The sequence below is a fragment of the Rhea pennata genome, chromosome 3 (assembly GCF_028389875.1).
Source record: "Rhea pennata isolate bPtePen1 chromosome 3, bPtePen1.pri, whole genome shotgun sequence".
NCBI lineage: Eukaryota > Metazoa > Chordata > Aves > Rheiformes > Rheidae > Rhea > Rhea pennata.
In genome coordinates this window covers 23,061,762-23,088,177 of record NC_084665.1, presented here as the reverse complement: position 1 = coordinate 23,088,177, position 26,416 = coordinate 23,061,762, and positions in this window count along the sequence as shown.

Here is a 26,416-nt window from a genome sequence, read left to right as displayed (position 1 = left end):
ATTTCATGAACATTTATATGCTGTTGTGAAGCAATACTGCCTGTTTCACCCTCCCTGTTGACCACAGACACTGTACCCATGCCACTCTTTTTGTCATGCCAGCACAAGCACATGCACAAGCTTTAATACCCTGGGTTTCCAAACCACTTTGTTGGGAAAATGATCTATATTAAAATTAGCCCAGAAAGAGGTTAATTCACAGCTGACGATAAAGGAGGGAGGATAAATGGTGCAGGGGAATTTCAGAGTTTTGGTAGCAAAGCTGACTTAAGGTAGTTGATGCATCCAGGGAAAAGTGCTCTCAGTGACACTCCACTTCTGAGGATCTGAGATTCGATTGTACAGAGGTTTATTGACTTCGTACACTACCTTCTGCAGAGTCTGTGTTTGGGTATCTTAAGGTATAGCCACACAAGAGAGTACAGACAACCATATATTCACCCAACTTATGCTCCACACAAACTAGCTGAAGCTGGGAAGCCACATAGTCATTTAATGTGGTCTTAGGTCCAAAGTAACTGACTCTGCCTCTCAGAAGGCTAGTTTGAGGGGTGGGGGCAGGATCTGCTCTCATTTGGCAGTAAGATAAAAGGATACACGGAGAATGCAATGGCTGATTTAAAACATATATTGGAGTGAATGTGTTCCCCTGAGAGGTGCAGCAGCAGTTGCACAAACCCCTTTTCCCCAAGAGGAAATCTGCCTCTCATTCATTGTAACAAAAAAGTTAACACGCTGGAGGTTTGCACCCTTGTTTATCTTGTCCTAGGTTTCTTGTGCATTCATATCCTCAGCCTCAGGGGTTGAAAGTATCTAGAATGCTTGTAATCGCTTCACATCTTCCTTGTAATTTTTTCATCTGAAAGTCTCCTCTGTGCAGGAAGCAAGCACAAGTCTGCATACAACTTAAATCCCACTTAAATTACTATGGCTTAAATTCCCACTAAAATAGCTTCTGGGCCTAGAGCTGGCCTTCTATACAAGGATGAATTCCACTCTTACGGAATTCCTCAGCATTTCTTCATTTAATACTTTTCTTGTCGCAAGATAAATTAGACTCCTCTGAACTCAGCACTGCTGCATTTAGAAAATGCTGATAACCAAGCTTGTTTCATACTTTTATATTAGAAAGCAATCACCATTAAGAATTGGCATGATTAGGGGCAAAAAACTTTCCACTCTTTGGAGAGGATTGATCAGAACATTATTGTCAGCACTATGACTCATTTTGTTTACTATAAGATGAATCACAGATGACTATGACTATGGAGAATATATTACCAAAAATTCAAATAGCATTGGTAGAAATTTGGAATTGATTATTGCCAGAGAGGGTTGGGCTTGGCTGGACTCACTAGAGAGGCTGAAGGATATTTTTGTCGGAGTTCATTAATTTCAGTCTTGGCACTCTGCTACTTTTACTTTGAATCCAGTTCAATAATATATAGGGAAAATGTACAACAAAATCCTGAATAAACATGAATATTGGTGCCAATGAGACAATTGAATGTCACTTACTCATTACTAGAGTGATATCTACTTCAGTGGTAAGTGATCATCTCCTATTGTCCCTTCTTCATGAGATAATCTCTGCAATCAATAGACCCATCAAGCTAAAGAAATGAACAAACTCAGCTTTTATCCAGTGGGTAAATGATCCAGTAACACATTGATTTTCTTTTAAGATTTGGGATTTCATTAACAATTCTTTTTTCCATTTGCGTGGCAGTGCACAAAGGGAACTTAAATTTTTCATACGCATTCTTTTAAGTGTGTACATGAACAGGAATTTTATATAAATTAGAACATTCACTTTAGAAGCATCCACAAAGATCCATATAAAAGTCCTCTTATTTATAAATGTATGAATTGTTCAATCATATATTGTGATGCCATGGGAGTCAGCTGGCCAGTCTCATACTACAACCAATAAAAGACGGACAGTTGGAAGAGGTCATCTAAATAGGTTCAAAGGTTTTGGACAAAACTGAGGAGATTACGCTGGGAAGTTTTACTTGATATGGGAGGCACAAGAAGGAAGAAATCTTTCACATGAAGAAGAATGCCAGTAACCTGAGCAGTGGAACCAAAAAGCAAGACTGAGATGCACATGATGGTAGAAAATATGGAATTACCTATGCTTTTGATAGCATCATGTCCTGGGCCTTTGAGACACTTTGCTAAAGGAAAATGCAATGTTCAGGTTCAGTTTATTTAGTCCTGAATTACGAAAACCTAGCAGCTTTGTTAGTCATATCTGAAATTCAGCAGTTTGCTTCTGCACAGTACTCCATCATCCAGGAGCAGCTGTGGTTCCAAAACACCAGGGAGCACCATAAAAATGTGATAAAACAGTAAAAACTCAGTTCTTGCACAGTACACTAGGCCTTTGACTCACTTGACTTTCCCCAGTGTTATTTTTAATGTCTTTTCTTCTTGCCATTGAATATGTATTAACTGTTATACAACGCTTACCAAGTTTGTTATGTAAAATTCTAGAGATAAAGCCTCAATCCAGGGCCCCCTCTGAAGACTTTTGAACTTCCTGAGGGCTCTGGGAGCACATCCAAGGATTTTTATTGTTCCCAGAAGATACATGGAGATTATTTGTCATTTGGAGAATATGTTTGTGTGAGTGTATTGGGGGGCTCTGCTGAGCACACTATTGTGTTCCTTTCCTGGAGAGAAGGTAGGATTCAAGGGTGACCTAAAACAGATGTTGAGAAAAAAGTCAAAAAAATTTAAAAAAGAAACCTCTAGAGATTTGCTGAGGATTACTAACTGCATTGTGCTTTTTATGAGGGGGCCTTCAATATTACTCATCCACAATAAGTTCTAAATAGACCTTATAGGTTTTCTTTTATTTGCATGTATTAACAATACAGCAGCAAGAAGCTGACACTCATTTTCCATATCAAGCAAAGTTTTATAAGTCATTTTTTACTGGCTATCACCTCAGGTTAGTTCTACACTGAATAGTAATTCCATTTTTATGGATACTGTCAAATACTTTTCATAGAGTCCTTTTTTAAAAAAAAAAAAAAAAAAAAAGGTCTAATTTTTAAGGGTTCCTTCAGTGACTCATGTCACTTTGGATATTGAACCTACAGAGTTACAGGTGCAGAGAACCGCTGGAGCAATTAAAGGTCCTGAAGAGGAAAACCCTGGCCACACTGAAATCAGTGGGAGTTTTGCTAGTGTGACCAAGATTTCACCCTAAGCATTTAATATTTATCTCATCCTCAACTGGACCACTAATCATATGTGTCAGCCCAAAAGGACCACTGACTTTCATAATCACCATTGTCTGATATGCCCAGAAGAGCTAGTAACTAAATCAAGTTTTCCTTTCTGGTGGTTCTTTCTTTATTGTTCATCTGACAAACACCGTTTTCTTATTTCGTTGGTTGGTCTGGATTGCAAGCAACTATGACCTGGATCCAAGAGGTTTAAATCTGTAATATCACCATGTTATGGTGATATCCCAGAGAACTCAGGCTTGCTAATTACTTCTTAGAGCAACTGAACGAATGTTTGGAGGACAACATGCTGAAATAATACTGGAATCAGCATAATAAAAGGCAAACGAAAGCCTCCATAGCCATATTGGTGGCATGGTGGTAATTTTTGCTTGTTGTGATGTAGCTGGAACCTGGGTTATGAAATAAATTCCCATTTCAAGATTTTTGGACAGTGTAGCCTGTTAGCATCCTGTTAGCATTAAATTTAGGTGTGCGGTGCCACTGCTTACTGAACTTATTATGATTTGTTGCTATATTTTTAAATAAAAGGCATCCACTTTTACTGAAATGAGAATTAGAGCCTGGTGTTAGCTGGAAGTCAGTCATCATTTCAAATGTTAGATAAGCAGCTTTTTGGAAGGAAAGAAGAAACAAAGAGAAAATACTAGAGGTCACTGAGTGATGAAGGTTCATTTAGGATTTTTACATTAACAATGTGTCATTTGTGTAGCTGCAGGATGAACACCATCTCACTTCATGATAAATGTGACAAAAATCTTTATGAATTCAGGTCATAGTAGCATTTTGGAAATTTAGAAGGCCTGTTTAAACTGAGGAATGAGCTGAGTTCTTGACCATTCTTGTTAATAACTGAACACGTATGTAGTGACACAGCTCTCAGAATATGAGCAAATTCACAAGTTCTAGTTCGAATTACCTGTATCCTACTGATCTGAGAAGCAACGACCATACTACCAAATGTAACATGGGACTGTGTTGAGGTTCACTCTAGTACCTAGTTTTTAGCAAAGGACATGGTCTATATTACAGCAATCCCAGAAAACACTCATGCTAAAGCTAGCATTGCGGTTTCTAGTTTACAGTCCCAAAGGTGTAACACTGTAAGTTGACTCTTTAAAATGGCTAAAGTGATGGCACCTGCTAAGAAGAATCAACAGTATTTATACAAAAGACAAGAGACAGTAGACAAGGAGTGGGAAGAAACAAGACAATACTGGATGCTGTGTTTAAAATGATATATATAGAAGAGATAACTAATGCCACCACCGTATCAGGTCAACAAAGAGTTTTGAAGGAGAAGTATATGTACTATTTGGGACAGTACATCTCTAGACAATTACTCTCATGTTTGGAAATATGGAAGAAAGCATGATGCTCGTCTGAATCATCAACAATTATTTAATGAAGACTGAGACAGTGGTATGCCACATGTAGCATCTAATGTTTTTGAGAGTATTCAGAAAAGAAAAATATTCGGGAAGAGGTGAGGAAGAACCTGAAGGAAATAATCTGAATTTGACACCCTGTACAAGAAAGTCAGAAATGAAATCCACAAAATTCTTGAATGCCTTTTCCAATATTAGTTGGAAATAGTCAGGACTGTTATATCTAGTCTGCTTTCCTGACATTATATTGTAGCCAAATACCCCTGCACCAAGTCTGTGGTCTTTCAATAGATGAATATATATATAGGAAACTAAACTAGTATGTGTTAGAGACTGAGAATAAGAGGTATCATACTTCCATTCATGCCCAAGATTGTTACAGCTCTGGCTAATCTGTTAGTGGTACCTGCACAATAAGTGACCCATAAACCATGCTACAGTAGAAGAAGAATCAATCTGACCTGAAATAAAATGCCTTCCTAGGTCCAAATTTGGCAATTGTTTGAATTCAACTTGCAGTTGTGGTACTAATCCTCACCTTTTCTAAGTATTTCCTGTGTGACACCATGTGAAATATTTCCTGAGATTCTTGTAAAATATTCACTTTTCCTGTATTGAAGAGCACTCTCTTGATCTTTCTTCATTAGTTTTTAACCCTTTACCCTCTTTTCTCATGTCCTTAAATATTTTTTTCTCCAATATTTCTTGTAAAACATTTTTTTCAAATCAACTGCTTAGGTCAAGTTTTTTTCATGCACAGTTTTGTCTTCTATGTCCTTGAGTTAAACCTTTACTTGCTATGATCCTGTCACAAGGTAATGTTTTATGGAACATGCTGGGGCAGCAAAATGAGTTGCTACTGGAGCTGACATTTCACATGCCTGTTCTTTCAGCACTTTGGGGAGGAGATTAGTCATTTCTTCTGATTTGAATGTATTAAGTCTTTTGAGTTGTTTTTCCTCTACCTCAGCATGATTCTTTTCTATCCCCTTGTTTCTGCTAGCCATCTGGCAGTGCTCTGCCCCACCTCCAGACCTCTTCTCTGCAAGTTTCCATTTCCTTAGGTTGCAAGTTCCAGAAAGTCTTGAGTTGCAGTACGCTGAGCCTCCTATGTGGTGATATTTGGGAATTCTGAAGTTCAGTTGACTTCATGCACTGGGTCTATTAATGTCTTGAAATCTGTCTTTCTAACATAAAGAAATCTTGGTTATGAGTTTGTTTGTTTAACTTTCCACTTAGTTTAAACGAAATCAACTTATGATCAGTATGATCCAGGGTTATTTTCTATGACCAGCAGTTTTTTAATGCCACCACAGCTTACCAAAAGAAAGTGCTTTTGTGTAATATTTTCATTAATGCCCTTGGCACAAGAATTAGGGATGAAATCTATAAGTCTATCCTTTGCTGTGGTCCTTTGTAATCTATAGTTTGGTTTCATGCAATGCACACTGCACTCTGGAATATGGGAGCTCTAGCTAGCACAGCGGGCATCTGTCTGCTGCCTGGCAGACACAGCCATAGGAAGAATACTACTTCAGTTCTTCTCTGAAAGAGATAGCTTTTAAGTGGCAGCTAGATGCTTGTCTTGGCTACCTGATATCTAGGCTTTCACCCAATGGCTGACATCAGCTAGAGTATGGAAACTACAGATTCAAGTATCAGTGTGTTCTTACGAAAAGCCTCTAAGATCTGTCACTCACTTTTTCTCAGTGGCCAGACAGAGCTTATTTGTTGACTCTACAAGGCATAAAGAAAGGCCTGCTTATTTTCTTAGACCATTATATATTGAATGCTTAATGTTGTTCAGTCATATCCATGCGTTTAAAAATATCACATTTGAGTGGTCCTTCATTATGCCTAATAGTGCACATTAGCACAGCAGGAGTCACCAACTAGTGCAGTTAGTGAGATAAATATCTCAAAAATTGCTATTTTTTAGTGAGTAGAAAGTTTTTCCAAATTTTGAAGAAAATCTACACGTGGTTTTGTTACATTCTAAACAAATCATCGTATACAAAATCTCTATTTTGCTATATTTGGCAAATAGCAAGTTCTTTTCTCTGGTTTGGTCTTTGTGATCATGTCTGTTGCTAGTAATTTAATCAACACTGGATGCTGGATTTGATTAGACATGTCTACTATATTGTTGAATTATTAAACCTTCATGCAGAATAATAGAGTCACCTCTCACCGGCTTTTGGCCAAAGTCAATGCACCACCTCCCAAGCCCAGGCAAGAGTTCAGGAGTTAGCAAGGTCCAAGGACCTTTCCCAATAGGAAAAATGTTCTGCATTCCTTTTGGAGGATAAGACAGTTTAATATGAACATGTCAGGCCAGTTGGTCTCGTTACCAGAGAACTGTACCAGCACCTGCCTGATTTGCTTGTATAGATGTGATCCTACAGACAGAACAGAAAGGTTTTGTGGATCGTTATGTATCCAATATATAGCTGAGATATTTGGAAGAGGTGATTGCCTGCATCCTAGTTGTTCATCTGGGATAAAATGTGTTTTGCTATTTAAAATATGCCACCTTCATCAGATTTTTGTCACCAAAGTCTCATTCAGCAGCCAGCTGATGGGGACATACAGTTTGGATACTATTGAGAAAGGGAGCAGTGCTGAGACAGGAGAAAACTCTCATCCCGAAAAACAGAACATATATTCATTAAAATCTCTAAATAGTATTGAAAATCTATAGTTTGTAATAATTTATGTACTTAATATTATGCATAAAAGCAATTCTAGCACCAGAATCATTCATGTTATGAACCTAAATATGGACATAAAGGTAAGATAGATCCAGACAAATTTTGTGTAGAAAAACTTTTTTTTGGTAAAAGTTTTCAGTCTATAAGTGACCTGTTTAACTTTCAGAGCATTGTAAACTACTTTATAACTTTTGGCTTATATGAAATGATGTGAGAATATGGTGTGGGCAACAATGGTGGTTTCCGATTGGCTGGCAGTGATGTCATATGTGTCAATATTTCCCACTAAAAGTGCAGGTATGACCTTTTTACCTTGGAGTTTCCATATCATAATAGTTACAAGGCACTCATGGTTAATAGATTTCTGAGGGATTATTGCACTCTTTGAGTAGCTGAAGTCACTTGACTTTTGGCTGGTGCCTCCTGCTGCACCTGAGGTGTGTGATAATCCCTCAGAAATGCACTGCTTGTTGAATCTCATGGCTTAATTATAAACATTAACTGAAATCAGCTATACATTAACTAGCTTGCCCAGATGTTTCTGTACCTGATGGATGGATGTGATGACTGATGAAAACAAATCATGCAGAAAGTCCACTTCTGGTAAGTTCCTTCACCATGAAAAAAAAAAAAAAAAAAAAAAAGGAATAAAAAAAGAATAAAGCAAACTTGTTGCATTATGAGCTAACAAGAGAGCTGAAATCTGTTGACTACAATAGGAAAAGCAACAAATTTCATTCTAATTTCTGCATTTGGAAGAGCAGCATCTTTAAATATCTTTGTGTCACACGCTGGTTCCCACCTTCACAGTGCACTCCATCTGGATTTCTCCTCTGGAAGCTTTAACGACGGCCGTGGCTGTGCAACTCCCTTCTGTACAGCTCTTAAATCTAGACTGTCTTGGAGGCACCTTATTTCCCTATGATTTTCAACGGTCCAGAAGAGAGAATTTTGTGCCCTCGTAAAGCAAAAGTGTCTTTTCTTTAGAGATATTAAAGCTCTTCATCTGACTTACTTTCCCCCTCCCCGCAACGTTCTCCTTTCCTGACACTTTACTGCTTCAAGTTTTGTGATATACTTTTGATATGTTGGCATTAGGTGGCTCATATTTCATTTAGTGGTTTCTTTAATGCAGTAATGAGGAACAATGTGAATAAATCTGCTTTTAGGTGGTTTTACAGGTTTTTCATTTACAATATTTACTCAGTGTATGAGATTCCAGCTAATTCTAATTTCTCTGAAAGTCTGATCTCTTAGAAAAGCTATTAGTGAGTGAGAATGGGTTGGAGAGGGAAAAAATTTCACGGCATTCCTTCAGAGCCATGCCAGACCCTCACCTGGACTGATCTGTAAACCCATTCCTTCAGTCAAACCAGTTGATAGCTGCCCTAATGCGCTGATACCTGCAGCAGTATGATAGGATTCATGCCTGCAAAGCATGCACAAGCTTTAACCTACCATCTGCATCTCCCGCTAATAACTTGCAGAAATGAAGACTAAGGTTTGCGCAGATTGCCAGGGGATCCCCTGGCGTTAAGAAAAACCTCAGTGGCTGTATGGTGGCTGTTTTCCAGCTGCTTCTTTGCCTGGGAAAGCACAAAATATCTGCAAGAGGAGCTGAAGTGTAATAATTTGATTTCAATCAATATTTGTTTACATGCCTAATTAAGCATTGATTGTAAAGTTGCTATTAGTGCTTCTATAATAATGTTAACATCACGGTTAAATGAGCTGTGTTTAAACGTTTGTAAAGAGCAAGTCTTTCTGCTTCAAGGTATAAGCCAGGTCCACTCTCTGAAGTTGAAAGCAAGTATTCTCCTGTAAACATTTCACTGTATAACCAGCCTTAGAAGTTTCTTAAACCTGCACAAAAGTTTGAGTGAATCACTAGTCTGAATTTTATTAAATTATGTTTCTATGAGTAAATCCTAACAGCAGCTGGTAAATGGCAGTCCTGGGGTGGCTTGCTGTATGTTCTGGCATTTCAGCATAAGCAGCATGCAAGGCCCTTCATCACTGGGAAGCTGCTCGCTTTGCTGGAGTTGCCTTGCCAATACGCTCTGCTCCTTTGCTTTTGAGTAAAAGACAGTGGTGCTGCATGATGGTAAGAGATACTGCAACATGCATAGAAGAAGCTGCAGAGCTAGTTTCATTTCACATATGGAGAAAGAGGGATTCTGTTTTCTAGAAGGTTCTGGTTTCCTTCATCTTTAGCATTATCTGGAGTGGAGAGCATCAATGAATGTTAATGCTAATAACAGGCTTCTTCATGTTTTTCTCTTATTCTGCAAGCAGTCATGGGATTCTTAATACCACCAAATGTAGAGATATTAAATGAACTATGTCATTACCATAACCACAAGACAGCACTCTTTTATTGCATGTTTTTAGGTCATTTTGTACTACATGTGGGTATTGACCCCATGGGCATGCAAATTAGAATCTTTCAGCAATGACACATACTTGGAGAAACTGTTGTGCCACAAGCTGTGCTCCCTGAGGCTGTTCATCTCACCCCAAAAACATATTTAGATGACCACAATTCTTTCTCTTCTGGATTTTTAGGTTTTATCTATCTTTTCTCTGTGTTGTTTCACAGGTGACTAGTGATTTGGAGAAGGAGGAACAGAAAGAGGAAGAATCAGATCTGTGACTCAGTGTCTCCTTCTGATCCCAATGTCTACAGGTTCCAGGCCGTGTAAAAGATCACTCATTCTCAAGGATGTTCTGCCTCTGCTTTGATGCTGAAGACCTGGGTCTCCCTCCTGCTTTCAAGCAGCACTCCCACATATGGGCTGCATTAACAAGGACCTATAAAGTCCTTGTTAAAGTCCTGTATTTCCTTTTAATAGGAAATCTCATAGTAAGTACTCAAATCTTTTCTAATTGTTATGAAATACATTAATTATCATTCTAAAGAGAAATTTACACGCTGTTCTGTCTGATGCTCAGTCCCCTTTCTCCTCCCACTTACGGGATACACAGTGAACAAAATTTATCTCTGTGAATTTGGCATTTCTTTTTCTGCACTTTCAGCAAAACTGCTTTAGTTAGCTAGGGTCTGGAAGGAGAATGCTTAGTTGTAGTTAAATCCTGACAGGGCCTATGTGCTGATGAGAAAAAGATGCTTCCTAAGTATCAGTTTCATTTTTCATTAAGAGCACTTGGCCTTCTCCAGGTTCTTCTAAACGTATTTTTCTTCTAACATGCCAAGGTAGCAACAGTGAAAATGTCGAGTAAAACTCGCAGAGAAGAATACTGGCTAAAGCCTTCCCACTCAATTTTTTAAAATTCTGTTGAGAACATAAGAAATGTGCCAGACCAGGCCACAGATCCACCCACCTCACTACACTCTCTCCAAGAGTGATGAATAACGGGATGTACAAGCAAGAGTGAGAGAACAGGCCAGCATGTCATCATGCATTTTGCCTCAAGATATTCTCCCAGGAATTTGTGGCTCAGGGACTTCCTGAGCCTTTTCCAACTTTACTACATCTTTTTCATGATGAGCAGACAGGAACTGCAGCACACAGTATTTATGAGGCAAATGAAACATGGATTTATACAGTGGTATAATGATGGCTTATGTTTTCTATTCTGTTCCTTTCCTAATAGTTCCTAGGCTTCTTTTTGGTTTTTGTCTTTTTTTTTTTAAATATTGTATGTTTGGTGATGGAGTTTTTGTGGGATTGTTTTGTTGAACTACATGTGCACTGCTTCATAATTCTGTAAACAGAATTTTGTCTGCCACTTTATTTGCTGGTCTATTAGTATCATTAGTTCCTCTGTGAGTTACTATAGTTAGTCTTGTCTTTGCTAACTTGCTAGTGTCAGTAGGCTTTGTCATCTCACTGTTCATCCCTTTCTTCGGTGTGAATATGCTAGATGGATGGTTGTGAGCTGCTATTGAGGAACTTTTTCTTCTTTCCTATACTTTTCTGTGATTTTTCCCAACTTCTGTCCTATTTGTTATTTGAAGATACTTTCTATGAACATGTCATTTCAAGCCATGTGTTTCGCCACAGTTACTGTTTTTCCTACACTGTTTCGTTTAAAAACTTGTATTACCTTTTTTAATTCAGTCATCATTAGCCAGATTCTATTCAGGTTTTGTTGAATCTTCTCCACAGGATACCTCTGTTCAACAAAAGTCCCCAGAAATAATTGAATCTGATTCCTTTTTTTTCTTACATTACTTTCTTAATCCCACAATGCAAATTTGTCTCTCTTGTCTGGCCTTACATGTGGTACTGGGAACATTTCATTTTTTATTCTCTGTGAAACTCCGAAGGTCATTATGAAGATCCATCACTGCAGCTTTAAAGTGTTTTTTTTAGCTGTTATGCAGCTATGACAACAGATATCACTAGTAAAACCCAGAGTCCATAAAACTACTCCTTTTTAGTGCTTCACCTGGGCCAAAGACAAGTCATTAAACATTTACTAAATCATTTTTGAAGTTGCATAGTTCGTGCACTTCATAAACACTTAATCTTCATAATACCAGGTCAATTACATGTGTGATATTAAATGTATGAGGAACTACACTCTGTTTTACTAAAATTATCCCTAAAACCATGCTTAAGAAGGACAAGGTTACAGGAATATTTTTGGTAGACGTTCTTTCAGCAAATATGAATATTTTTAGAATTCAAATTATTATCCAAATTTTACAACTGGGAAGCAAGGACAGAAGAATATTTTCAGATGTACTCTGGGAAAGAATCTCTGTTCCAGATCACTTGGTGTCTCTGGCTGTGCTTGCATTAGCAGGTTGAGCCCAGTAGAACTAAATCTGTAGAGAAAGTTAGTTGATGCTGAAGACCCAGTATAGCAATATATATATTTCAGGACAAATTTCAGACAGTTGTGCTTTAGACTTGGTCTAGTTTATTCCCATGGAATAAATGTCTATGAGTGTTGGGAGCACATTAGGTGAACTGGAGCATATCCTCCAGTTTGCTTTCATCTGAAAGGAGCCCAGTCTGTGCCCTCTGGAATCACTCTAAAACAAACTACTGTCAGTGAGGAAAAGGCACACTCCTGAACTGCATTAAAATTCTGATGTAGACCCGTGTGACATTCCACATCAGATGCCATTTATGATGGTCATATTTAAATGGCCTAAGTTCTGTCTAAATCCACTGCTAAAGGATTTTGAAGAGAATCTCAGAGACTCTCGGTAAGACTTTGAGCTTGCAGCTACTCAGAATCAATTAGTCTATAGGCTTAGAGTAGTAGGCAGAATTTAGACAATCTGAATACTGCCTTAAGAACTCATTCCAGTACTTTAATACTTTTATAAACTCATTAGCTTGAAATAAGAACAAAGCATGATATTCTTACTGCAAGAAGTACAAGAAATTACTATCAGGCTTTTCAACATTTGAAAATACTTCAGCACACCATCTTTTTGTAGTCTTCAGCACCTGCTCATCCTTTTGAAAGAATAAATAAATAAATAAATAAGCCAATATAGCCACAAAATCCTAGCAATAGCATTTTTTCAATTGAAGTCCTCTATTTTGAAACTCAGATTTTGGCATCCATTCATTCCCAACCAGCTGCAGTTTTTCATCCTCTGAAGAGTACAACTGACATCCGAGAGTCTAGTGCCATTGTGCTAACGACTCCATAAACAACCCCACCAAATCCTGTATGATAAATTTCCTTGTGATTAGTTAAACAGATATTGTATCATGCCAGTGGAAGGAGTTTTTGTTGACACAGCATCTCTGGAGACACTGGTATGTTTTCTTTTAGTACTTGGATGTTCAGCAACTGGAGTAGTGAGAATGACAGAAAATCGGTCAACGTTATTCAGTCTTGATGATCGTTCTTTCCTCTATTGTTGCTTTTTTCTTTTTTATTTATCTTTTTTATTTTTTAAAGCAGGCTTTTATTGCACTGCCAGATTCTGTCTTGTAAAAACGAAATCAAGTTGAGTCTTTGAAGGACAGAATGTGAAAATATTGTTAGCTCCAATCACAATATGCTTTTTTTAGGCTATAATCCATTAAAGCTACTTCTGTGTTTTAAAAAGGAAAGAAAAAAATGCGCTCATTTTATGTTTTGAGGTTATTTTATTTTTAGCTCTTGGTTTTACAGAAAATGCATCAGTGGGTCACTTCTGTGCATTATTTTTATATCTTAGTAGTACTATTTCCATGAGCATGTTGGTTTTATAGTGGAGTTTCCACTCAAGGCTGTTAGTAAATCTTTCCACAGAAGGCAGGTCTTTATAAATGACTATTGTTAAAGAAATGTTACTGGCTGCGATGGGTGTGACAATAAATGTGGGAAAGACCTGGCTCTTGGTTATTGCTGTTGTATCAACTTTCCCAGTCTGACTAGAGGAAAGGCATAATTGTGTCTTCCCTTCCCCTCAGCCTCTACACTTTCATTTGGACAGTGGTTAGATGCATGGTTTTCAGAGAGAAACAAATGACGCATGGAGGAGTGTAATCACTGTGGCCTGCTCAGACATGAAATATAGACTCTTGGACAGACTTTCAAAATACTATGACGTGTTCCAGATAAACAGCAATTTACTGTAAAGTGAATGTGAATTCAGTATGCAAAGTCTTGGGTTCCTGAAGTAGTAATGCTTTTTCCATGACATGTAAGGAACATTTCTGATATTAGCTAACCACTGTAAGGAAAGCCCATGTATGTGAATGTCTGATCAACCAGATTTTAGAGTTGTGTGTCATACAGGGCTCTAATTACCATGCTTTGAATATTAGAGAACTCAACACTCTTTTAATCAATCCCATGGGTTCTGCTATTTCCATTACTTAGCTTCAATCCCTGTTAAAAACTAGTACTGAGAATTTGTTTCACATACTTAGTGAATCCCTAAGTGCACTGTTCCTGAAAGCAGACGCTCACACTAAATCTGGATAGTTTATATTCACTCTAAATGAAAACAGCAGAACAGTAAGATGACTGAGAAATTATGACATAAAGCTGATTCAATAGCTACTCAGATGCTTTGACTTCAACTGAGGGCTAAAGTACTTTTATCTATCTGCATTACTTGCAAAGGGGCGGAAATAATCCATACATAAGCCTCAGCATGGAGGAGTCAAGGCTGTTTGAACACATTCCAGTCCAGCTCCCAGTATGATCAATGTCTGTCTATTATCATATCGAGCCATTCTCTTCAAACACATCTGTGCAAATCTTAAAGAATGGCAAGCACTCTCCGTTAAATAGAAGAAAAGCTTTAGTAAGTGATACTTAATGAAGTAATTGAAGATTAAAACATGGAGCAGAAGCAGAAGCACAGAACAGTGACAATGAGCTGTGAGGAGAAAAGAGAAAGGAGAAATGTATATTGGCTTGATATCAGTTTGAGCAATCCTGATTTTTTCTGAATTGTATACAGTGAAACATGGTGATTTTTGTTCCCTTGTGACGATGCTCCCTAGCTGTACCCAGGGATTTAGCCCTTCTGGGAAATTGCAATGTTGCCACAGCAAGGGTCATCAAGTGGTGCTATGACAAGTAACCTGGTGTGCTCTTCCTTAATGTGAAAATGTGGTTTGAATCCTGGGATAATAAACCACTGGGAGAGAATGGGTTGGTTATGGAACTTTTTGATGTGGTCTTTCCTTACTTCTGCAAGAACAAGGAAGTTTATTTTCTTTTCATCTTTCTATTTTGTGTCAATTATTGTGGTACAGCTATTCCTTGGAATGTAGGAATAGTTCATAAATTTTTGACTGAATACTGAGGAAACAGTATTCAGAAACATACAGAAAGAGAATCAATCAATAATCAGAACTACTTGCAAAGCTCAAGATATATTAAGATAAAAATATATATTTTATATAATGTATATGTTATATTATATATATAATATATTGCAAGATAATTTAAGAGAATGTGGTGCAGGACAGTATCTTCCAAGGTCCATGCAAAGCAAGATGCACATTTCCTTGTCCACATTGCCTCTGAGTCTGAACCTGCACCTCAGATACTTTGGAGAGGACTATGAGATAACTATATAAGAGAAAAGAGATCTGAAAGAATAACTAAAGGCAAGAGAGAGGGGAGATTGCATTTAAGTCCACTGTCTCTCTGTTAAGGCTAATAGTTTTTGTTAATAGCTTTTTACAGTTGGAAACTTATTCATTAGTACCCATTCAGTGATCACCAAAGCTGCTGAGAGAGGTCATCAGAAAGCTATCAGATGGACATAAGTTCAACCTTTCTTAGATTTGAATCAAGACAGGTGAAAAAAGCACTAAGATAAGCATATGGGTAGATTTTAGCAAGTAGCTACTGTTATTTTTCATTTCAGTGGGAGATGAACTGATTTAGTGCTTACCATCCCATAGTACCAGATTAGAAGAAAGGAAAGCCATAAACGCTTTTTGAGTGATATTACTCTGATACTTTGGTTTCCTAGAAATGATATCTATGACATGATTTGTGAGTTAGGTGCTCAGCTTGAGGGAATTTTTTTAAAAAAATATTCTAAAATATTCATCATTTCCTGAAAACTAGACCTTTTAAAAATTGATATTAAAATGAAGGCACATAAAAGAACACGTCACATACTAATCAGTCTATTGACTGTGATGAGGAAGTACTCTACAAACGTCTTTTATGATATAAAACCCTGACTTCCAGATTCAGGCTGCTGTTAGCAAGGATAGAGATGTTTCAATTCAAAGAAGTAAGTTTTCTGAATTAGTTTTACCTCAATGAATTTAATGACCCATTCCCTTTTGACTTCAATGAGGCCAGAATCTCAAATTAAGCTGTGGATGTTGTTTTTTGTAAAAATTTACAAACTGTTTACCTCTTTGCAAATAATAACAATTTCAGTAAGTTTGGAATAAAGTACAAATAAGAAAGTAAAGATGGCTACTACTCATAGAAAACCCACGCTTGTTCTTATTCAATCTGTTCTTCCTCAGAAGACTTTATGTAGAAGACCCAATTGATAGACACTGTAAGTTTTCTTGAAGCAGAAATTTCTTTCCTTCACAATCCTTTTTTTTTTGTACGTAGAGCTTGCTTTCTCATCTCTTGCTTTCTGAATAAGATCTTGTGCTAAAACATTAATTGATGGAGTGTAATTAAATCTGAGGATGATCTTATTTGAAAGGAGTATATTGTAGTAGGGAATTGTGTTAATTAAAATATTAACTATTAACAGAAAGTATATTATTTTGATTATTTGTGCTTATTTCCTTCTGGAGGATGAATTAAACACCAATATACCCTTATGTCTGCCATTTTTGACTCTGAAACGCTATCCTTATTCATTTTCATTAAGATGAACATACTCCAGCATAGTCCAGGCTTTAACTTTCTAGTATTTATGAATCTGTAACCACTGGTGGATCTTTTTTCCTAAAATGCATAGCAAAGCATATGCATAGCAAAGAGTGACAATAGCAGGTTTATCAGTATTTTGTAAAAGACATTTCTTCTAAAATATGTCTGTTCATATTTTTCTTCAAATTTAAGATCCAATCTATAGCTCATTAAAGGCAAGAGAAAGGATTTCCTTCAGTTTTGGGCCTACTATTTATTGATCTTAAGTGGGAAATAAAGATACTCAGGAAGCAAGTGGTAACTCCAAATAAAATATCTCTGTTTATTTATATTCATGAGCTAATCATTTTCATTTTTGCATTGCAATGCAGCTGATGTTCTTCCCACAAATACAGAGAAGTTTGCTTTTTCAAAAGCAAATGTTGGAATATATTCTATAAACATTGCGTACGTTCTCGTATAAAGTTACATTTTATAGGAAATTTTACTGGTCTTATATCCATTAGCCAAAAATTTCAGGTGCTTAAGTCTGTGGAAAAATAAGCTACTGTCTGTTGAAGTTTCAGTAAAACAGTCCAAAAAGTTGATGTTAAAGAAAAACTGACATACAAAACTAATATTGTTTTAAAGACTCAAAGGATTTTTTTTCTTTTTCAGTTTATATTAAGTACATTATTATTTCTTTCAAAAGTCTTAGATTTTTTAGATGTTAATTCTTACTTTGAAGTTGAAGAGGAATAACAACATGGGTTCAGAAATTTATACTTTTCATATCCGTTTTCAAGGTAGGATTTTTTATCTTCTTCCTTTTTCCCAATATTTTCTCAGTAGATATCTGTAAATTTTTCTGATGTAGAAGGAGACACATACAAAAATATATTCAAACATCAGCAGTGCAGGAAAGAGTTCATGATATGACAGGTAACATGAATACAACTCACTCTCTAAGATGACGTGGAGTAACCGAGACAAAATCATGTTTTTTCAGGGTCTTTGTAGGGAAAGTATTGCAAATCACTGCTTTGGAGTCTCTACAATAGATAAATGCTGGGCATTGGCATCTGATCATTAAGCACATCTAAACTGCCCATAGTCTGCTTGGTTTTTTTTAAATTATAATTCAACTTACCTAAAAGTAAACTTAGAAATAGTTTTCACACAGACAGCATAAAGTTTCCACTGCAAATCATCAAATACACCTCTGAACTGTCCTTTTTTCTCAAATTTTGAAAAAAATGTGAAAAAGAAAACAAAAAAAAATTTTTTTTGTTTTTTTGGTAACGAAACATACAGCTAGAATTCTGAAGGAATTGGTTTTATTCCTCACCTTAAAATTACAACAATAAAAAAGGAGGAAGAAAGTTAAAATATTCTCTACAGTGCTTGTTCACCTTACGTGCAAATTTTGAACCTAGTTCCAACTCTTTTAAGTCAATAGGAAGATTTCTGAGGTGTAAAGTAAAATATCCACTTGGACAGACAGGGCCAAAATTATAAAAATTCAACATTAACTAAATTTCCACATAATCATTGCATCACTATCTACAAAGGTTGAATTAAATACTAAACTGAATACTGCTTCTCAAAGTTTAATGTATGTGCTTAATGTCAATTTCTGAGTAAATTCTGTGAACCATTCCCAATGATCATGATCTGAGGGGATGAAATCCTGATTTTGCCAAGAAAGCTTTACCTTGGATATTAAATAGGATGTCATTGAATACAAATGTCTTTGACTTCAGTCTTCCCTTTTTGAATGGTTAAGTTGTAGACAGTTTCTCTTTCCCATTTTTGTTTAATGACAGTCCTACTATTACTGCGTCTCTGACATAAAGAAAATATTTCAATTCTGTTTTGTTTTATTTTTTAAGTAAGCCCGTCAACTTTGTGGCTCACAGTTTTTCTGCTTCCAAATTCAAAAGACTTGCCATGAATTTTTCCTTCTATTGAGCAGAAAGTATATTAATGCCAGCAATTTGGGTATGATTTATGGGCTGTGGAGTTGGTTTTCAGGATGTTATAAAATAACCATTGCTTACAAAAGGCAATCTATCAAAACAACCATAAAATGGCACATACACAAGCATCCCGTACTCTCAGGTCTCCTCCCTAGAAATTAATAGAAAGCGTAAGAAGTTTGGCAACCTCATCGTTCCTGTCTGAGTAGCAACGGAGCCTTTTTTGCAGAGCCAGTGACCATGGCAGAATATAGGGATCAAACAATTATATCTGTCCCTCCTCCTACTCCTCCTAGCAAATTCCTGGCACGGCAGCTCCAAAGGAGAGCAAGGGGCAAAACAAGATAAAAAAAAAGCCAGTTATGTCATTCCCTTTCAGTGATTTCACATAAGACCCTACGGAGGCTACCTGATCACCAGGTCCCAATAGCCTCCGTTGTCATTTTACATCAAGATCTGTGTTCATGCTCTGTACAGATGTGCACGAGATTGGTCATTACATATTGTGCAACTAATTGTTTTAAGCTATTAGACCATGGCAGAAAAAACTGTTATTCTTTGTTCCACAAAAATATTATCCATGAATCTGAACATCTTATCTCTTGCAAGGTGGCAGATATCTTTCACAGAAAGGTTTTGGAAACATTCAGTGATGTCTTGAACTGAGGCTGGGATGTTGGGAGATTTTGTTTTAGCAGAGTAAGAAATACTTCAGATACTTTCATCCTGTTTTCCTCAGTAGGATCTTTCTGAACTGCATTTTTACTGAGTCATATTTATAACATGTGCCTAAACCTGATGATCACATTTGTGCTGTCAAGAGCAAACACATGGCTTTATCTTTTGTTACTACAAATGATGTAGCCTTTTAGAAGGTAATAGAACAATATTTATTTCTACCAGCAAATATTTTTCTCCAGATTCCTATATTACTAAAACTATATCTTTATATATCATAAAATAATATATTTTCTTAGGGCATTATAAAATATAAAATCATTTAAATTACACATGTATAATAAATGAAATATATTTTAATGAATTCCATCTTTGGGATTCATAAATGTATTTCTTCATGTAAGGCCTTTTCAAAAGTCCACTGAAATTAATAGAAAGGGTCCCTGATATTTCTATAGATTTTAGATTGGTCCCTTGCTAAGATTTAATTCTACACAGTTTAACTCAAATAAGTCACATGTGGAGATGGTTGAAAGCTATGTTTTAGTTCTTGTGAAATTTTTCAAGCAAAAATAACACTTCAAAGAATTTTCTTTCCATTTTCCATAAAATCAATTAATAACCCCAAACTTAATGTTTTGACTGTATCTTTGACAACTAAGAAAATTGTTCTGGCATTTCTAGGTATGCCATTCAGCATATAATATTAGATAATAAATCCATTTGAGTTCTTATAGCGCTTTACGTGAGTGCTGTAAAACTTTTTTTGGTATGTTTTTTTCTTTTGGCTTGTGTGGTTTCAGTACCCATTCAGTCTGAATACCCATTTTTTTTTTAGATTCGGTAGCTATGGCCCTTTATGCCTTCACATAGCAGACAATGATGAGAATTAATTTCAAGTTTCACTTGTTTATTGCATGTTTTGTTAGAAAATGAAACTCATGAAACTACCTTTGAAACTTCTTATCTTTCTAGGGACATCATAAATATATGATTTTGATCACAAGGTCAAATGTTATTTTATAAATATACCAAATTTCATTACTATTTTTGAACCCCAAACAAACCAGTTGTTCCAAAGATAAACATATTTTATGGAACACTAGCTGCAGTTATAGCCTGAAATATATATTTGAATATATATGTAGTTACACATACATACATATATATATATATATATTCAGTGTGTATATATATATATATACATGAAATGTTTATATCAAACATGCATATTTGACAGGACAATATATTCTGCTTGAACATGTGCATTTCACTAATACTAATTTCTGAGCTTTCATAGGCCACTTAGGAGCCCTTCACTATGTTGTATAAACATCTTCCATAGCTGCTTCTAAGATCTTTTGATTGTATCATGAGTGGGAAGCAGTACTTCTTTCTAAAAGCTGGATATTAAGCTGGGTTCTTTCTTGGTTATCTTTTAAAACACTAAAAATTCTGTGGGCCAAAGATGTCCTGTGCCAACCCTTTGCTGTCAGATGATGCCATCAGGGGCAGATACTCAGCAACTGTGATGTGGATACACTTCATATACACAATAGTAGAGTAGAAAAGGTAAAGGAACTGGCATGTATAAAACGGTAATCCTGCTAATATACAATATAACATAATGTAGCTCACTGTTTGAGCTCTGAAAATAAAAATAAGGAAACACATTGATGCTCAGACTGATGAGGTGTATTAGTAATGATAATGGTGGAATGGAATGATTTTCTGGTAATCACTAGTCAAGTGCAGAAAACCATTGACAGAGGAGAAATACCTGAGCTTATAGTAATTTACTGATGTCTCAGACCAGAAAAATAAAAGACATGAAACGAATGCCTGACTTTTAATGTAGCCATAAATAGTGCTCACCAGTGTTTCATAGAGGAAATGTCTGTGTAGTAACTAAGATACTTAGTATTTTGGTGCTTTCCATCTTGCTTATGAACCCAGTATTACACTGAAATGAAGAGGAGTCCTGGTTGCTGTAGGAATGAAGATTCCAGAATCTTAATGACAAGATTTGTTTCTCCAAGAAATTTATAACTAAGTTTATACTTATTTTCTAATCTACTCTAATGTTACCATATACCTGGCTGCTCTAAAGTTGCTGGAGAAGGAAGGCTCAGTGAAACAAAAAGTGTCTGAGCAGCCTGGAGGGCTGAGAGAGTTTGGTCTTGTTAACTGAGGCATTTGAAGACTGACCAACTTGTACCAAAACTAGATCATTCAAAGTTTTTGCTTGCATTTGCAAAGGGATGTGTATGTTTCCACTGACTCATGAAGAAGTCTGACTTTGAAAAGCTTTTTTAAATTAAAAAGAAGCATTCCAAACTACCAAGAACATTCAAAATCAAACTCAACTACCTTCTGTAAGAGCCATATTTTCCGTGGCTAGAAGACTTGCTCCAGCTTCAGAGGTGGAGAAATAATGACATCCAGTGGCCTGCTACCTCACCGAACTTTACCCATGTTTCTTATATTCCATATCTTACCTCGCCAAGTAAAAAAAAAAAAAAATCCAGTGGAAGACACTAGGAGACCTGAGTCTAAACCACCATTTAATATGGTCCAAATTACATATGTAGACCAATTACAAATCATCTGCCTTGGATGTAATTCATTACACTTGCGTACTCCTCCTTACCAGACCTTGGTTACAAAGGAATACAGATTGTGAGCTTCTATTTTAAAGCTCTGAGTAACCATTTACGAGTTTAGTCAGAATATTGATTGTAACATTTAATCAGATTCTTTATAAGAAACCATACTTATTTCCAAACAGAAGTAATACATATTTATATATTTTAAATGTATATTATATATATATAATTTACAGTATAGATTTATATCTGTAAAAAACATAGGGTCAGAAATCCTTCATGATCCAAATATTATCTGTTAACACATAGCTATAGGTATACCTGTATTTTCATTGACTAGCAAAATTCACACATTTGAGATATTTACTTTATTTAGAAACATGTTTTGTTGTCAAAACATGTGTTGTTAATCAAAAATAGGCTGTTATCCATGTGAATGAGGTGGATTTTTTAGATCAGATCTTAAAATCTGTAACATTTCTCCTTGGCTGGGACTCTAGTAACTTTTTGTAACCATTTATTAAAAAATTAAGGTTTGCCTCATTCATTCAAACACAACTTTCCTTCTTTGTCTAATATTTCCTTCCCCAGAAATGGCAAGATTTCGATTCTACTCTTCTTATTATTGGTGTATTGTTATTGTAGCAACACATGGGAACTTGAGCAAAGGACCAGCTCCCAGTGTGCCAGGTGCTGTTCACACCCAGAACAAAAGCTGGTCGGTGCTCTAGGACTTTGCTTGTTAAGAGCTTTGGGCTGAAAAGCATTTAGTGGATGTAAAAATATTGCAGCTCATCCACACAAAATTTGTTTAAAAAGATAATCAGGTTCTAAAGTGATCTGATTTAGTGAATGTGTGTAGTAATGTATCAAATTTCACTGTGGCCCCATGTGATTCCAGAATGATATGTGCCACATTCACTTCTCATTTGTATTAAAGCCAGTTTGCATTGCTTTTACAATGAAAAGCTTAAATTAAATGTAAAAATGGGCCCAGGGGATATATCGATTTGCTGCTGCTAGGATCAATGATAGGATTGAAAAGAGAGGGATGGGTACTTGGAGCAATTCTCCTTGGGCCCGGAAAAGCGCTCAAAGAGGCCAAAGAATCCCTCTCCTTACTCATAGTCCCTGCAAGTGTTGCTGTCCTCACTCTTCTTTTTGCCACTTTTCCCCTGCTGTGATTCTTTCTGGCTCTCCCACTGTGGATATTTTAGTTTCCATGTGGAAACCAGACACCTTTGTCTGAAATGAACCATAGGAAACAGTCCAATTTTAAGAACATCTGAGGACACCAGGAAATTTTTTTTTTTTCAACAGTGCTTCAGTAAGTATTTTCAAGAGCATGAAGGTATAACCATCAAAGGACTTTCATATCTGGTGTGCTCAATTGTTAATATATAGAAGATAACAATGGATCAACCCATGGGTCCATTTATTGTGCAATTCCATTCCCTGCAGAGGCCTGTATCTACCTGAAGATAACACAGTGCCTCTTCAGTATAGTCAGCTTCTAATAGCCTACAACTTCCGAATTTTTGAGCCTGAGGCTATATCCTGGTGGTTTTTATGACCTTTCTCTGATTAATTTGTCTAATAATTTTGAACATATGTAAAATTTTGGTAACTACAGACTCTACAGATAACAGTTGCACTGATTAACTGTATGTAGAATGAGCAAATATTGGGGGTTTACTTATCATAGGACCTTCCACCATCATTTCTGGGTTCTCTTAGCTCCTGTTTTATGAGAGTTGATCAGTTACTCTCCGCTTCTCACTGATTCCTTGCCAGCTGGGACATCTCTCTCACATGCCCCCTCCATATCAAATGCCCACTATAGTAGCTCAGCTCCCTGACTGACAGTGAAGTCATGGAGATCAAAGCCAAACATGGAGACGTGTCAGCTCCAATACTGGTTAGGACTACTTCACTCAGACAGGAACAAGATGCATAAATCAAACAACATTTGGTAACACAGTTATATCTTTTCATCTATTTCATCTATTAAAACAGATTGGCTTAGATTGAGAGAAGGCTTCAGATACTGAAGTCGCTGATTACTTTAGCATTGCGTTAAAATAAATACATAACTGGCATAAAACAAAACAACCTAACTGTTAGACTGTCAATGTTTCAAAGAGCAATTACAGAATCAACATGGGTTTAAGAAGATATTCCTTAGATTTAAACTCTGTTGCTGCTCCACAGCAGTGAAGTAGCCGTGAGTGATGACACGGCTCTCACATGTAGAATCACAAGGTTCAGGAGGAACCTGGCTACATAAGCGTCCAAACATTATTTGTTTGGGACCTACCCTCCCCCCCATCCCCAGTTGAGAATAGCTTAAGCATTAGGTCCTTTTAATTTGTTATAACTTGTGAGAAACTGGCTAAGTTGACAACTATAAAGAGTCTGGGACAGTATCACAGTCTAATAAAATCCCTAATAAAAGTTTTAAACTAGTTCACACATCTGCAGTCTGATGGGGGGGAGATATTACATAATATATGCCATTTCTTCTGTGCTCCCCATTATCCCACTGGTTCTTGTAGGGAGAAAAAAAAATGTTACTATGATGTCCCCTAGGCACTTTTATGGCCTTCTCTGAACCACCACCATCTTCAGACAAACCTCATGAGAATTTATTAGAGGGATATTAGTAATTCTCTGAAGTGCTTATAATTCTTATTTCTCAAGATTCTTTGAAAGTATTACCCACCTTCTGATCCACAGATTCTTTCTGAGGGAGATAAAAAAATACATGTCTGGTATTTTTATACTCTGGATATAAATAATCAAGTTGGTCCTCTGGGTCCAACAAGTGTTTTAAAACATTTGTTCCTTCAAGTGCTATGATTTCACCACACAATCCACAGAAAGAGTGCCCCAATTAATTTCCAAGATTTGAAAATAAATGAATAGATGTATTTAAACCTAAGCATATCCAGGAGGACGTGGAGCTCTTACAGTTTTAAATGTCCTTAGAAGATGAAGCAGATTCAGCTAAGAGCATCTTGTTGGTTATTCCTGCTTTTGGTAGGTATTAGGGTGCTATGTCCGGTGGGTTGTACAGTGGGATTGCACAACATTTGATTAGGTGATAAGATTCAGACTTTCAGACCTTGCCCAGCTGAAGTAGTTTTCCAGAGACAGTGATTGATAATACAAAGCTACAGCCTTCCCTTGAAATGTAGACCTGCAGCTCCATTATGTAGTCCTTATGCACACAGCTCACCACATTGCATGTGATTCCCATGAACCGTGTTTCCAGTGTGGCAGAAGAACCTGAAAAGCCACACTGTAAAACCATCTGAATGACCTTCGATTACAGAGCTTGCAATATTTCAGGGCACAATTTGAAGATGTGCAAGCTGCCTTTCTTTCTCTATTCTTTCTATACAAAGAAAGTCATTACAGCAAAATGCTGAGGAGCCAGGGGGAACAACATCTGGCAGGAGCTGGTATAAATTCACTTTGAACTCTGATGAACATTTCCACTCTGCTTGTCACTAAATCCATTGGCTTTAGATGATTCAAGGCTCATAAACTCAGGTATGATGGAACTCCCTAAGGAACTGTTAGAGAGAGAAAGAGAGAGACAGTATGCATTATTTCCCTTTTTCATTATGGCTGTGAGAAAAATAGTGATTGAATGAAAAAAAATCATTCTATGCTCTCAGAAAATTCATGATACATAGCAGCTATTCTCAGAATGTTGAAGGAAGATATAAGTACGAGATACTCATTCAAGTATCAACATCACTTTTTTTTTTTTAAGTTTTTCTCAGCTTCCTGGAAGTACCTGCTTTATATTTTAGAACAACTTTGATGATTATGACAGAATTTTAGGCAAGTTTATTTATGAAAGGAAAATCTGTCTTAAACTGCAATGTAACTCCAAATTGTAAAAATGAGGACGAGTGAGAAGCCCTGACTTTTTTCACTTCGGTTATTTTAATTCATTACCTCACATTATGGATTTGATGTTATCTGTTCATGACATTCCCAGTAATATAAGGTTCAATCCCAAATGAAAATGATTATCTTCAGTTCACATATACGTTAATGGGAACTGAAAGATTGAATGAGCAGGAGCAAAAGAAAATTCATATGGCTAACACGGGCATCACATGATAATCCAAAATTCTGACCCTGACACCCCCCCCTTAACTGTCACCTCTCTGTAGAGACATTTAAGCTTCATTAGCACATTAATTTTCGAAATTCTTCATGTTAGTCCAAAGAGGCAAACATGACTTTGTAGCCTAGTGGCAACGGTTCTCCCTGGAGCAGGAGAGAAACCCAAGTCCCAGACCTTCTTGAGGCTGTTTTACCTCCTGGCTGCCCACTGTCGAACGTGCCTGTGAAGCAGGACCGGGCACCCAGGTGTCTCTTATTCCTGAGAGTACACGAGTGGGTGACTCTGCCTGCTATAACAGGAGGAGAAGCCCAGGGGGTCCAAGGCGGGTGATAGATCCAGATTTGCAGCAGCTTGAGACAGAAGTGGCAGCTGAGCCC